At 40.7% G+C, this 14,491-nt stretch overlaps 10 non-coding genes across 10 annotated transcripts; 9 read left to right on the forward strand and 1 right to left on the reverse strand.

Moving 5' to 3' along the window:
- The first annotated feature begins 610 nt into the window (after nt 1-610).
- On the forward strand, nt 611-684 carry TRNAT-AGU (transfer RNA threonine (anticodon AGU)). The gene has a single exon. It is a non-coding gene; the product is annotated as a tRNA-Thr (tRNA).
- Nucleotides 685-2,291: 1,607 nt separating this feature from the next.
- TRNAT-AGU (transfer RNA threonine (anticodon AGU)) lies at nt 2,292-2,365 on the forward strand. The gene has a single exon. It is a non-coding gene; the product is annotated as a tRNA-Thr (tRNA).
- Nucleotides 2,366-3,132: 767 nt separating this feature from the next.
- TRNAT-AGU (transfer RNA threonine (anticodon AGU)) lies at nt 3,133-3,206 on the forward strand. The gene has a single exon. It is a non-coding gene; the product is annotated as a tRNA-Thr (tRNA).
- A 1,604-nt stretch (nt 3,207-4,810) lies between these two features.
- Nucleotides 4,811-4,884, forward strand: TRNAT-AGU (transfer RNA threonine (anticodon AGU)). Its single transcript has one exon. It is a non-coding gene; the product is annotated as a tRNA-Thr (tRNA).
- Nucleotides 4,885-7,332: 2,448 nt separating this feature from the next.
- Nucleotides 7,333-7,406, forward strand: TRNAT-AGU (transfer RNA threonine (anticodon AGU)). Its single transcript has one exon. It is a non-coding gene; the product is annotated as a tRNA-Thr (tRNA).
- A 237-nt stretch (nt 7,407-7,643) lies between these two features.
- Nucleotides 7,644-7,716, reverse strand: TRNAK-UUU (transfer RNA lysine (anticodon UUU)). Its single transcript has one exon. It is a non-coding gene; the product is annotated as a tRNA-Lys (tRNA).
- Nucleotides 7,717-8,173: 457 nt separating this feature from the next.
- On the forward strand, nt 8,174-8,247 carry TRNAT-AGU (transfer RNA threonine (anticodon AGU)). The gene has a single exon. It is a non-coding gene; the product is annotated as a tRNA-Thr (tRNA).
- A 1,609-nt stretch (nt 8,248-9,856) lies between these two features.
- TRNAT-AGU (transfer RNA threonine (anticodon AGU)) lies at nt 9,857-9,930 on the forward strand. The gene has a single exon. It is a non-coding gene; the product is annotated as a tRNA-Thr (tRNA).
- A 1,608-nt stretch (nt 9,931-11,538) lies between these two features.
- TRNAT-AGU (transfer RNA threonine (anticodon AGU)) lies at nt 11,539-11,612 on the forward strand. Its single transcript has one exon. It is a non-coding gene; the product is annotated as a tRNA-Thr (tRNA).
- Nucleotides 11,613-12,380: 768 nt separating this feature from the next.
- Nucleotides 12,381-12,454, forward strand: TRNAT-AGU (transfer RNA threonine (anticodon AGU)). The gene has a single exon. It is a non-coding gene; the product is annotated as a tRNA-Thr (tRNA).
- Nucleotides 12,455-14,491: the final 2,037 nt, after the last annotated feature.

Here is a 14,491-nt window from a genome sequence, read left to right on the forward strand (position 1 = left end):
CGATGCCATCAGAAATAGCACATATTAGAATGAGCAATTCATATTTCCTGCTTAATTTTTTGTAAAAGAAGCAAAGGTACGCCTGAACAGGGACTTGAACCCTGGACCCTCAGATTAAAAGTCTGATGCTCTACCGACTGAGCTATCCAGGCACAAGGATCACTGCCCATTTGAAACTTGATTTTCACTCTACAGCACCTCCATACATGGCTACCTCACTGGTCAATAAAGGAAATGAATTACTAGTGCATTACACACATTTTGACACTGGAGACATAACTTTTTTCAGTCATTCCGTATCCAGATATAGAGATTTGCAGCATCTAGGACTTTAATGTTCACCCACTTACGGATTTGAATGTTTTGCCACATTCATGAGTGCAAAATTGCTCCCCAGTAAAGGCGAACATGTGCTCCTCAATACACACACTGGGCAATGCAGTCCACTCTAAATCAACGATTAATGACATGCTCGTTTTGTGCAATGGAGTTTCAGTCAATTGGAAAACATTTTGTAAAGTTATATTGCAACAGAAGCCCAGCCTTAAAAAAAGTGGATTTCACTTCTAAATGATTACATGAGGAAGGACAGGAGATCAGATGCAAAAGAGGTGCTGTGGCTTAGTTGGTTAAAGCGCCTGTCTAGTAAACAGGAGATCCTGAGTTCGAATCTCAGCAGCGCCTGTCTGCTTTTTTTTCGACCAATCTGTCTCCCCAATATTTAAACTTTGTACAAAGATTGTTATTTCATGCTATTTAGAAGCACAGTCAGGCTTGAAATGTTGGCAAAGCATCCAAGAATTCTGGACTCCACTACCTTAGAGTCATATTGCCCAAGGTTGCGATGCCATCAGAAATAGCACATATTAGAATGAGCAATTCATATTTCCTGCTAAATTTTTTGTAAAAGAAGCAAAGATACGCCTGAACAGGGACTTGAACCCTGGACCCTCAGATTAAAAGTCTGATGCTCTACCGACTGAGCTATCCAGGCAGATGGATCACTGCCATTTGAAACTTGATTTTCACTCTACAGCACCTCCATACATGGCTACCTCACTGGTCAATAAAGGAAATGAATTACTAGTGCATTACACACATTTTGACACTGGAGACATAACTTTTTTCAGTCATTCCGTATCCAGATATAGAGATTTGCAGCATCTAGGACTTTAATGTTCACCCACTTACGGATTTGAATGTTTTGCCACATTCATGAGTGCAAACTTGCTCCCCAGTAAAGACGAACATGTGCTCCTCAATGCACACACTGGGCAATGCAGTCCACTCTAAATCGACGATTAATGACATGCTCGTTTTGTGCAATGGAGTTTCAGTCAATTGGAAAACATTTTGAAAAGTTATATTGCAACAGAAGCCCAGCCTTAAAAAAGTGGATTTCACTTCTAAATGATTACATGAGGAAGGAAAGGAGACCAGATGCAAAAAAGGTGCTGCGGCTTAGTTGGTTAAAGCGCCTGTCTAGTAAACAGGAGATCCTGAGTTTGAATCTCAGCAGCGCCTGTCTGCTTTTTTTTCGACCAATCTGTCTCCCCAATATTAAAACTTTGTACAAAGATTGCTATTTCATGCTATTTAGAAGCACAGTCAGGCTTGAAATGTTGGCAAAGCATCCAAGAACTCTGGACTCCACTACCTTAGAGTCATATTGCCCAAGGTTGCGATGCCATCAGAAATAGCACATATTAGAATGAGCAATTCATATTTCCTGCTTAATTTTTTGTAAAAGAAGCAAAGGTACACCTGAACAGGGACTTGAACCCTGGACCCTCAGATTAAAAGTCTGATGCTCTACCGACTGAGCTATCCAGGCACAGGGACCACTGCCCATTTGAAACTTGATTTTCACTCTACAGCACCTCCATATATGGCTACCTCACTGGTCAATAAAGGAAATGAATTACTAGTGCATTACACACATTTTGACACTGGAGACATAACTTTTTTCAGTCATTCGGTATCCAGATATAGAGATTTGCAGCATCTAGGACTTTAATGTTCACCCACTTACGGATTTGAATGTTTTGCCACATTCATGAGTGCAAACTTGCTCCCCAGTAAAGACGAACATGTGCTCCTCAATGCACACACTGGGCAATGCAGTCCACTCTAAATCGACGATTAATGACATGCTCGTTTTGTGCAATGGAGTTTCAGTCAATTGGAAAACATTTTGAAAAGTTATATTGCAACAGAAGCCCAGCCTTAAAAAAGTGGGTTTCACTTCTGAATGATTACATGAGGAAGGAAAGGAGACCAGATGCAAAAAAGGTGCTGTGGCTTAGTTGGTTAAAGCGCCTGTCTAGTAAACAGGAGATCCTGAGTTCGAATCTCAGCAGCGCCTGTCTGCTTTTTTTTGGACCAATCTGTCTCCCCAATATTAAAACTTTGTACAAAGATTGCTATTTCATGCTATTTAGAAGCACAGTCAGGCTTGAAATGTTGGCAAAGCATCCAAGAACTCTGGACTCCACTACCTTAGAGTCATATTGCCCAAGGTTGCGATGCCATCAGAAACAGCACATATTAGAATGAGCAATTCATATTTCCTGCTTAATTTTTTGTAAAAGAAGCAAAGGTACGCCTGAACAGGGACTTGAACCCTGGACCCTCAGATTAAAAGTCTGATGCTCTACCTACTGAGCTATCCAGGCACATGGATCACTCCCATTTGAAACTTGATTTTCACTCTACAGCGCCTCCATACATGGCTACCTCACTGGTCAATAAAGGAAATGAATTACTAGTGCATTACACACATTTTGACACTGGAGACATAACTTTTTTCAGTCATTCCGTATCCAGATATAGAGATTTGCAGCATCTAGGACTTTAATGTTCACCCACTTACGGATTTGAATGTTTTGCCACATTCATGAGTGCAAAATTGCTCCCCAGTAAAGGCGAACATGTGCTCCTCAATACACACACTGGGCAATGCAGTCCACTCTAAATCAACGATTAATGACATGCTCGTTTTGTGCAATGGAGTTTCAGTCAATTGGAAAACATTTTGTAAAGTTATATTGCAACAGAAGCCCAGCCTTAAAAAAATTGGATTTCACTTCTAAATGATTACATGAGGAAGGAAAGGAGATCAGATGCAAAAGAGGTGCTGTGGCTTAGTTGGTTAAAGCGCCTGTCTAGTAAACAGGAGATCCTGAGTTCGAATCTCAGCAGCGCCTGTCTGCTTTTTTTTCGACCAATCTGTCTCCCCAATATTAAAACTTTGTGCAAAGATTGTTATTTCATGCTATTTAGAAGCACAGTCAGGCTTGAAATGTTGGCAAAGCATCCAAGAATTCTGGGCTCCACTACCTTAGAGTCATATTGCCCAAGGTTGCGATGCCATCAGAAATAGCACATATTAGAATGAGCAATTCATATTTCCTGCTATATTTTTTGTAAAAGAAGCAAAGATACGCCTGAACAGGAACTTGAACCCTGGACCCTCAGATTAAAAGTCTGATGCTCTACCGACTGAGCTATCCAGGCACAGGGATCACTGCCCATTTGAAACTTGATTTTCACTCTACAGCACCTCCATACATGGCTACCTCACTGGTCAATAAAGGAAATGAATTACTAGTGCATTACACACATTTTGACACTGGAGACATAACTTTTTTCAGTCATTCCGTATCCAGATATAGAGATTTGCAGCATCTAGGACTTTAATGTTCACCCACTTACGGATTTTAATGTTTTGCCACATTCATGAGTGCAAACTTGCTCCCCAGTAAAGACGAACATGTGCTCCTCAATGCACACACTGGGCAATGCAGTCCACTCTAAATCGACGATTAATGACATGCTCGTTTTGTGCAATGGAGTTTCAGTCAATTGGAAAACATTTTGAAAAGTTATATTGCAACAGAAGCCCAGCCTTAAAAAAGTGGATTTCACTTCTAAATGATTACATGAGGAAGGAAAGGAGACCAGATGCAAAAAAGGTGCTGTGGCTTAGTTGGTTAAAGCGCCTGTCTAGTAAACAGGAGATCTTGAGTTCGAATCTCAGCAGCGCCTGTCTGCTTTTTTTTCGACCAATCTGTCTCCCCAATATTAAAACTTTGTACAAAGATTGCTATTTCATGCTATTTAGAAGCACAGTCAGGCTTGAAATGTTGGCAAAGCATCCAAGAACTCTGGACTCCACTACCTTAGAGTCATATTGCCCAAGGTTGCGATGCCATCAGAAATAGCACATATTAGAATGAGCAATTCATATTTCCTGCTTAATTTTTTGTAAAAGAAGCAAAGGTATGCCTGAACAGGGACTTGAACCCTGGACCCTCAGATTAAAAGTCTGATGCTCGACTGAGCTATCCAGGCACAAGGATCACTGCCCATTTGAAACTTGATTTACACTCTACAGCACCTCCATACATGGCTACCTCACTGGTCAATAAAGGAAATGAATTACTAGTGCATTACACACATTTTGACACTGGAGACATAACTTTTTTCAGTCATTCCGTATCCAGATATAGAGATTTGCAGCATCTAGGACTTTAATGTTCACCCACTTACAGATTTGAATGTTTTGCCACATTCATGAGTGCAAACTTGCTCCCCAGTAAAGACGAACATGTGCTCCTCAATGCACACACTGGGCAATGCAGTCCACTCTAAATCGACGATTAATGACATGCTCGTTTTGTGCAATGGAGTTTCAGTCAATTGGAAAACATTTTGAAAAGTTATATTGCAACAGAAGCCCAGCCTTAAAAAAGTGGATTTCACTTCTAAATGATTACATGAGGAAGGAAAGGAGACCAGATACAAAAAAGGTGCTGTGGCTTAGTTGGTTAAAGCGCCTGTCTAGTAAACAGGAGATCCTGAGTTCGAATCTCAGCAGCGCCTGTCTGCTTTTTTTCGACCAATCTGTCTCCCCAATATTAAAACTTTGTACAAAGATTGCTATTTCATGCTATTTAGAAGCACAGTCAGGCTTGATATGTTGGCAAAGCATCCAAGAACTCTGGACTCCACTACCTTAGAGTCATATTGCCCAAGGTTGCGATGCCATCAGAAATAGCACATATTAGAATGAGCAATTCATATTTCCTGCTTAATTTTTTGTAAAAGAAGCAAAGGTACGCCTGAACAGGGACTTGAACCCTGGACCCTCAGATTAAAAGTCTGATGCTCTACCGACTGAGCTATCCAGGCACAAGGATCACTGCCCATTTGAAACTTGATTTTCACTCTACAGCACCTCCATACATGGCTACCTCACTGGTCAATAAAGGAAATGAATTACTAGTGCATTACACACATTTTGACACTGGAGACATAACTTTTTTCAGTCATTCCGTATCCAGATATAGAGATTTGCAGCATCTAGGACTTTAATGTTCACCCACTTACGGATTTGAATGTTTTGCCACATTCATGAGTGCAAACTTGCTCCCCAGTAAAGACGAACATGTGCTCCTCAATGCACAAACTGGGCAATGCAGTCCACTCTAAATCGACGATTAATGACATGCTCGTTTTGTGCAATGGAGTTTCAGTCAATTGGAAAACATTTTGAAAAGTTATATTGCAACAGAAGCCCAGCCTTAAAAAAGTGGATTTCACTTCTAAATGATTACATGAGGAAGGAAAGGAGACCAGATGCAAAAAAGGTGCTGTGGCTTAGTTGGTTAAAGTGCCTGTCTAGTAAACAGGAGATCCTGAGTTCGAATCTCAGCAGCGCCTGTCTGCTTTTTTTTCGACCAATCTGTCTCCCCAATATTAAAACTTTGTACAAAGATTGCTATTTCATGCTATTTAGAAGCACAGTCAGGCTTGAAATGTTGGCAAAGCATCCAAAAACTCTGGACTCCACTACCTTAGAGTCATATTGCCCAAGGTTGCGATGCCATCAGAAATAGCACATATTAGAATGAGCAATTCATATTTCCTGCTTAATTTTTTGTAAAAGAAGCAAAGGTACGCCTGAACAGGGACTTGAACCCTGGACCCTCAGATTAAAAGTCTGATGCTCTACCGACTGAGCTATCCAGGCACAAGGATCACTGCCCATTTGAAACTTGATTTTCACTCTACAGCACCTCCATACATGGCTACCTGACTGGTCAATAAAGGAAATGAATTACTAGTGCATTACACACATTTTGACACTGGAGACATAACTTTTTTCAGTCATTCCGTATCCAGATATAGAGATTGGCAGCATCTAGGACTTTAATGTTCACCCACTTACGGATTTGAATGTTTTGCCACATTCATGAGTGCAAAATTTCTCCCCAGTAAAGGCGAACATGTGCTCCTCAATACACACACTGGGCAACGCAGTCCACTCTAAATCAACGATTAATGACATGCTCGTTTTGTGCAATGGAGTTTCAGTCAATTGGAAAACATTTTGTAAAGTTATATTGCAACAGAAGCCCAGCCTTAAAAAAAGTGGATTTCACTTCTAAATGATTACATGAGGAAGGACAGGAGATCAGATGCAAAAGAGGTGCTGTGGCTTAGTTGGTTAAAGCGCCTGTCTAGTAAACAAGAGATCCTGAGTTCGAATCTCAGCAGCGCCTGTCTGCTTTTTTTTCGACCAATCTGTCTCCCCAATATTAAAACTTTGTACAAAGATTGTTATTTCATGCTATTTAGAAGCACAGTCAGGCTTGAAATGTTGGCAAAGCATCCAAGAATTCTGGACTCCACTACCTTAGAGTCATATTGCCCAAGGTTGCGATGCCATCAGAAATAGCACATATTAGAATGAGCAATTCATATTTCCTGCTAAATTTTTTGTAAAAGAAGCAAAGATACACATGAACAGGGACTTGAAACCAGGACCCTCAGATTAAAAGTCTGATGCTCTACCGACTGAGCTATCCAGGCACATGGATCACTGCCATTTGAAACTTGATTTTCACTCTACAGCACCTCCATACATGGCTACCTCACTGGTCAATAAAGGAAATGAATTACTAGTGCATTACACACATTTTGACACTGGAGACATAACTTTTTTCAGTCATTCCGTATCCAGATATAGAGATTTGTTTCATCTAGGACTTTAATGTTCACCCACTTACGGATTTTAATGTTTTGCCACATTCATGAGTGCAAACTTGCTCCCCAGTAAAGACGAACATGTGCTCCTCAATGCACACACTGGGCAATGCAGTCCACTCTAAATCGACGATTAATGACATGCTCGTTTTGTGCAATGGAGTTTCAGTCAAATGGAAAACATTTTGAAAAGTTATATTGCAATAGAAGCCCAGCCTTAAAAAAGTGGATTTCACTTCTAAATGATTACATGAGGAAGGAAAGGAGACCAGATGCAAAAAAGGTGCTGTGGCTTAGTTGGTTAAAGCGCCTGTCTAGTAAACAGGAGATCCTGAGTTCGAATCTCAGCAGCGCCTGTCTGCTTTTTTTTCGACCAATCTGTCTCCCCAATATTAAAACTTTGTACAAAGATTGCTATTTCATGCTATTTAGAAGCACAGTCAGGCTTGAAATGTTGGCAAAGCATCCAAGAACTCTGGACTCCACTACCTTAGAGTCATATTGCCCAAGGTTGCGATGCCATCAGAAATAGCACATATTAGAATGAGCAATTCATATGTCCTGCTTAATTTTTTGTAAAAGAAGCAAAGGTACGCCTGAACAGGGACTTGAACCCTGGACCCTCAGATTAAAAGTCTGATGCTCTACCAACTGAGCTATCCAGGCACAAGGATCACTGCCCATTTGAAACTTGATTTTCACTCTACAGCACCTCCATACATGGCTACCTCACTGGTCAATAAAGGAAATGAATTACTAGTGCATTACACACATTTTGACACTGGAGACATAACTTTTTTCAGTCATTCCGTATCCAGATATAGAGATTTGCAGCATCTAGGACTTTAATGTTCACCCACTTACGGATTTGAATGTTTTGCCACATTCATGAGTGCAAACTTGCTCCCCAGTAAAGACGAACATGTGCTCCTCAATGCACACACTGGGCAATGCAGTCCACTCTAAATCGACGATTAATGACATGCTCGTTTTGTGCAATGGAGTTTCAGTCAATTGGAAAACATTTTGAAAAGTTATATTGCAACAGAAGCCCAGCCTTAAAAAAGTGGATTTCACTTCTAAATGATTACATGAGGAAGGAAAGGAGACCAGATGCAAAAAAGGTGCTGTGGCTTAGTTGGTTAAAGCGCCTGTCTAGTAAACAGGAGATCCTGAGTTCGAATCTCAGCAGCGCCTGTCTGCTTTTTTTTCGACCAATCTGTCTCCCCAATATTAAAACTTTGTACAAAGATTGCTATTTCATGCTATTTAGAAGCACAGTCAGGCTTGAAATGTTGGCAAAGCATCCAAGAACTCTGGACTCCACTACCTTAGAGCCATATTGCCCAAGGTTGCGATGCCATCAGAAATAGCACATATTAGAATGAGCAATTCATATTTCCTGCTTAATTTTTTGTAAAAGAAGCAAAGGTACGCCTGAACAGGGACTTGAACCCTGGACCCTCAGATTAAAAGTCTGATGCTCTACCGACTGAGCTATCCAGGCACAGGGATCACTGCCCATTTGAAACTTGATTTTCACTCTACAGCACCTCCATACATGGCTACCTCACTGGTCAATAAAGGAAATGAATTACTAGTGCATTACACACATTTTGACACTGGAGACATAACTTTTTTCAGTCATTCCGTATCCTGATATAGAGATTTGCAGCATCTAGGACTTTAATGTTCACCCACTTACGGATTTGAATGTTTTGCCACATTCATGAGTGCAAACTTGCTCCCCAGTAAAGACGAACATGTGCTCCTCAATGCACACACTGGGCAATGCAGTCCACTCTAAATCGACGATTAATGACATGCTCGTTTTGTGCAATGGAGTTTCAGTCAATTGGAAAACATTTTGAAAAGTTATATTGCAAAAGAAGCCCAGCCTTAAAAAAGTGGATTTCACTTCTAAATGATTACATGAGGAAGGAAAGGAGACCAGATGCAAAAAAGGTGCTGTGGCTTAGTTGGTTAAAGTGCCTGTCTAGTAAACAGGAGATCCTGAGTTCGAATCTCAGCAGCGCCTGTCTGCTTTTTTTTCGACCAATCTGTCTCCCCAATATTAAAACTTTGTACAAAGATTGCTATTTCATGCTATTTAGAAGCACAGTCAGGCTTGAAATGTTGGCAAAGCATCCAAAAACTCTGGACTCCACTACCTTAGAGTCATATTGCCCAAGGTTGCGATGCCATCAGAAATAGCACATATTAGAATGAGCAATTCATATTTCCTGCTTAATTTTTTGTAAAAGAAGCAAAGGTACGCCTGAACAGGGACTTGAACCCTGGACCCTCAGATTAAAAGTCTGATGCTCTACCGACTGAGCTATCCAGGCACAAGGATCACTGCCCATTTGAAACTTGATTTTCACTCTACAGCACCTCCATACATGGCTACCTCACTGGTCAATAAAGGAAATGAATTACTAGTGCATTACACACATTTTGACACTGGAGACATAACTTTTTTCAGTCATTCCGTATCCAGATATAGAGATTTGCAGCATCTAGGACTTTAATGTTCACCCACTTACGGATTTGAATGTTTTGCCACATTCATGAGTGCAAAATTTCTCCCCAGTAAAGGCGAACATGTGCTCCTCAATACACACACTGGGCAATGCAGTCCACTCTAAATCAACGATTAATGACATGCTCGTTTTGTGCAATGGAGTTTCAGTCAATTGGAAAACATTTTGTAAAGTTATATTGCAACAGAAGCCCAGCCTTAAAAAAAGTGGATTTCACTTCTAAATGATTACATGAGGAAGGACAGGAGATGAGATGCAAAAGTGGTGCTGTGGCTTAGTTGGTTAAAGCGCCTGTCTAGTAAACAGGAGATCCTGAGTTCGAATCTCAGCAGCGCCTGTCTGCTTTTTTTTCGACCAATCTGTCTCCCCAATATTAAAACTTTGTACAAAGATTGTTATTTCATGCTATTTAGAAGCACAGTCAGGCTTGAAATGTTGGCAAAGCATCCAAGAATTCTGGACTCCACTACCTTAGAGTCATATTGCCCAAGGTTGCGATGCCATCAGAAAGAGCACATATTAGAATGAGCAATTCATATTTCCTGCTTAATTTTTTGTAAAAGAAGCAAAGGTACGCCTGAACAGGAACTTGAACCCTGGACCCTCAGATTAAAAGTCTGATGCTCTACCGACTGAGCTATCCAGGCACAAGGATCACTGCCCATTTGAAACTTGATTTTCACTCTACAGCACCACCATACATGGCTACCTCACTGGTCAATAAAGGAAATGAATTACTAGTGCATTACACACATTTTGACACTGGAGACATAACTTTTTTCAGTCATTCCGTATCCAGATATAGAGATTTGCAGCATCTAGGACTTTAATGTTCACCCACTTACGGATTTGAATGTTTTGCCACATTCATGAGTGCAAACTTGCTCCCCAGTAAAGACGAACATGTGCTCCTCAATGCACACACTGGGCAATGCAGTCCACTCTAAATCGACGATTAATGACATGCTCGTTTTGTGCAATGGAGTTTCAGTCAATTGGAAAACATTTTGAAAAGTTATATTGCAACAGAAGCCCAGCCTTAAAAAAGTGGATTTCACTTCTAAATGATTACATGAGGAAGGAAAGGAGACCAGATGCAAAAAAGGTGCTGTGGCTTAGTTGGTTAAAGTGCCTGTCTAGTAAACAGGAGATCCTGAGTTCGAATCTCAGCAGCGCCTGTCTGCTTTTTTTTCGACCAATCTGTCTCCCCAATATTAAAACTTTGTACAAAGATTGCTATTTCATGCTATTTAGAAGCACAGTCAGGCTTGAAATGTTGGCAAAGCATCCAAAAACTCTGGACTCCACTACCTTAGAGTCATATTGCCCAAGGTTGCGATGCCATCAGAAATAGCACATATTAGAATGAGCAATTCATATTTCCTGCTTAATTTTTTGTAAAAGAAGCAAAGGTACGCCTGAACAGGGACTTGAACCCTGGACCCTCAGATTAAAAGTCTGATGCTCTACCAATTGAGCTATCCAGGCACAAGGATCACTGCCCATTTGAAACTTGATTTTCACTCTACAGCACCTCCATACATGGCTACCTCACTGGTCAATAAAGGAAATGAATTACTAGTGCATTACACACATTTTGACACTGGAGACATAACTTTTTTCAGTCATTCCGTATCCAGATATAGAGATTTGCAGCATCTAGGACTTTAATGTTCACCCACTTACGGATTTTAATGTTTTGCCACATTCATGAGTGCAAACTTGCTCCCCAGTAAAGACGAACATGTGCTCCTCAATGCACACACTGGGCAATGCAGTCCACTCTAAATCGACGATTAATGACATGCTCGTTTTGTGCAATGGAGTTTCAGTCAATTGGAAAACATTTTGAAAAGTTATATTGCAACAGAAGCCCAGCCTTAAAAAAGTGGATTTCACTTCTAAATGATTACATGAGGAAGGAAAGGAGACCAGATGCAAAAAAGGTGCTGTGGCTTAGTTGGTTAAAGCGCCTGTCTAGTAAACAGGAGATCCTGAGTTCGAATCTCAGCAGCGCCTGTCTGCTTTTTTTTCGACCAATCTGTCTCCCCAATATTAAAACTTTGTACAAAGATTGCTATTTCATGCTATTTAGAAGCACAGTCAGGCTTGAAATGTTGGCAAAGCATCCAAGAACTCTGGACTCCACTACCTTAGAGTCATATTGCCCAAGGTTGCGATGCCATCAGAAATAGCACATATTAGAATGAGCAATTCATATTTCCTGCTTAATTTTTTGTAAAAGAAGCAAAGGTACGCCTGAACAGGGACTTGAACCCTGGACCCTCAGATTAAAAGTCTGATGCTCTACCGACTGAGCTATCCAGGCACAAGGATCACTGCCCATTTGAAACTTGATTTTCACTCTACAGCACCTCCATACATGGCTACCTCACTGGTCAATAAAGGAAATGAATTACTAGTGCATTACACACATTTTGACACTGGAGACATAACTTTTTTCAGTCATTCCGTATCCAGATATAGAGATTTGCAGCATCTAGGACTTTAATGTTCACCCACTTACGGATTTGAATGTTTTGCCACATTCATGAGTGCAAAATTGCTCCCCAGTAAAGTCGAACATGTGCTCCTCAATACACACACTGGGCAATGCAGTCCACTCTAAATCAACGATTAATGACATGCTCGTTTTGTGCAATGGAGTTTCAGTCAATTGGAAAACATTTTGTAAAGTTATATTGCAACAGAAGCCCAGCCTTAAAAAAAGTGGATTTCACTTCTAAATGATTACATGAGGAAGGACAGGAGATCAGATGCAAAAGAGGTGCTGTGGCTTAGTTGGTTAAAGCGCCTGTCTAGTAAACAGGAGATCCTGAGTTCGAATCTCAGCAGCGCCTGTCTGCTTTTTTTTCGACCAATCTGTCTCCCCAATATTAAAACTTTGTACAAAGATTGTTATTTCATGCTATTTAGAAGCACAGTCAGGCTTGAAATGTTGGCAAAGCATCCAAGAATTCTGGACTCCACTACCTTAGAGTCATATTGCCCAAGGTTGCGATGCCATCAGAAATAGCACATATTAGAATGAGCAATTCATATTTCCTGCTAAATTTTTTGTAAAAGAAGCAAAGATACGCCTGAACAGGGACTTGAACCCTGGACCCTCAGATTAAAAGGCTGATGCTCTACCGACTGAGCTATCCAGACACAGGGATCACTGCCCATTTGAAACTTGATTTTCACTCTACAGCACCTCCATACATGGCTACCTCACTGGTCAATAAAGGAAATGAATTACTAGTGCATTACACACATTTTGACACTGGAGACATAACTTTTTTCAGTCATTCCGTATCCAGATATAGAGATTTGCAGCATCTAGGACTTTAATGTTCACCCACTTACGGATTTTAATGTTTTGCCACATTCATGAGTGCAAACTTGCTCCCCAGTAAAGACGAACATGTGCTCCTCAATGCACACACTGGGCAATGCAGTCCACTCTAAATCGACGATTAATGACATGCTCGTTTTGTGCAATGGAGTTTCAGTCAATTGGAAAACATTTTGAAAAGTTATATTGCAACAGAAGCCCAGCCTTAAAAAAGTGGATTTCACTTCTAAATGATTACATGAGGAAGGAAAGGAGACCAGATGCAAAAAAGGTGCTGTGGCTTAGTTGGTTAAAGCGCCTGTCTAGTAAACAGGAGATCTTGAGTTCGAATCTCAGCAGCGCCTGTCTGCTTTTTTTTCGACCAATCTGTCTCCCCAATATTAAAACTTTGTACAAAGATTGCTATTTCATGCTATTTAGAAGCACAGTCAGGCTTGAAATGTTGGCAAAGCATCCAAGAACTCTGGACTCCACTACCTTAGAGTCATATTGCCCAAGGTTGCGATGCCATCAGAAATAGCACATATTAGAATGAGCAATTCATATTTCCTGCTTAATTTTTTGTAAAAGAAGCAAAGGTACGCCTGAACAGGGACTTGAACCCTGGACCCTCAGATTAAAAGTCTGATGCTCTACCGACTGAGCTATCCAGGCACAAGGATCACTGCCCATTTGAAACTTGATTTTCACTCTACAGCACCTCCATACATGGCTACCTCACTGGTCAATAAAGGAAATGAATTACTAGTGCATTACACACATTTTGACACTGGAGACATAACTTTTTTCAGTCATTCCGTATCCAGATATAGAGATTTGCAGCATCTAGGACTTTAATGTTCACCCACTTACGGATTTGAATGTTTTGCCACATTCATGAGTGCAAACTTGCTCCCCAGTAAAGACGAACATGTGCTCCTCAATGCACACACTGGGCAATGCAGTCCACTCTAAATCGACAATTAATGACATGCTCGTTTTGTGCAATGGAGTTTCAGTCAATTGGAAAACATTTTGAAAAGTTATATTGCAACAGAAGCACAGCCTTAAAAAAGTGGATTTCACTTCTAAATGATTACATGAGGAAGGAAAGGAGACCAGATGCAAAAAAGGTGCTGTGGCTTAGTTGGTTAAAGCGCCTGTCTAGTAAACAGGAGATCCTGAGTTTGAATCTCAGCAGCGCCTGTCTGCTTTTTTTTCGACCAATCTGTCTCCCCAATATTAAAACTTTGTACAAAGATTGCTATTTCATGCTATTTAGAAGCACAGTCAGGCTTGAAATGTTGGCAAAGCATCCAAGAACTCTGGACTCCACTACCTTAGAGTCATATTGCCCAAGGTTGCGATGCCATCAGAAATAGCACATATTAGAATGAGCAATTCATATTTCCTGCTTAATTTTTTGTAAAAGAAGCAAAGGTACGCCTGAACAGGGACTTGAACCCTGGACCCTCAGATTAAAAGTCTGATGCTCTACCGACTGAGCTATCCAGGCAGATGGATCACTGCCATTTGAAACTTGATTTTCACTCTACAGCAC

The sequence above is a fragment of the Ambystoma mexicanum genome, unplaced genomic scaffold (genome assembly GCF_040938575.1).
Source record: "Ambystoma mexicanum isolate Mex_15411 unplaced genomic scaffold, UKY_AmexF1_1 Mex_scaf1, whole genome shotgun sequence".
Classification (NCBI taxonomy): Eukaryota; Metazoa; Chordata; class Amphibia; order Caudata; family Ambystomatidae; genus Ambystoma; species Ambystoma mexicanum.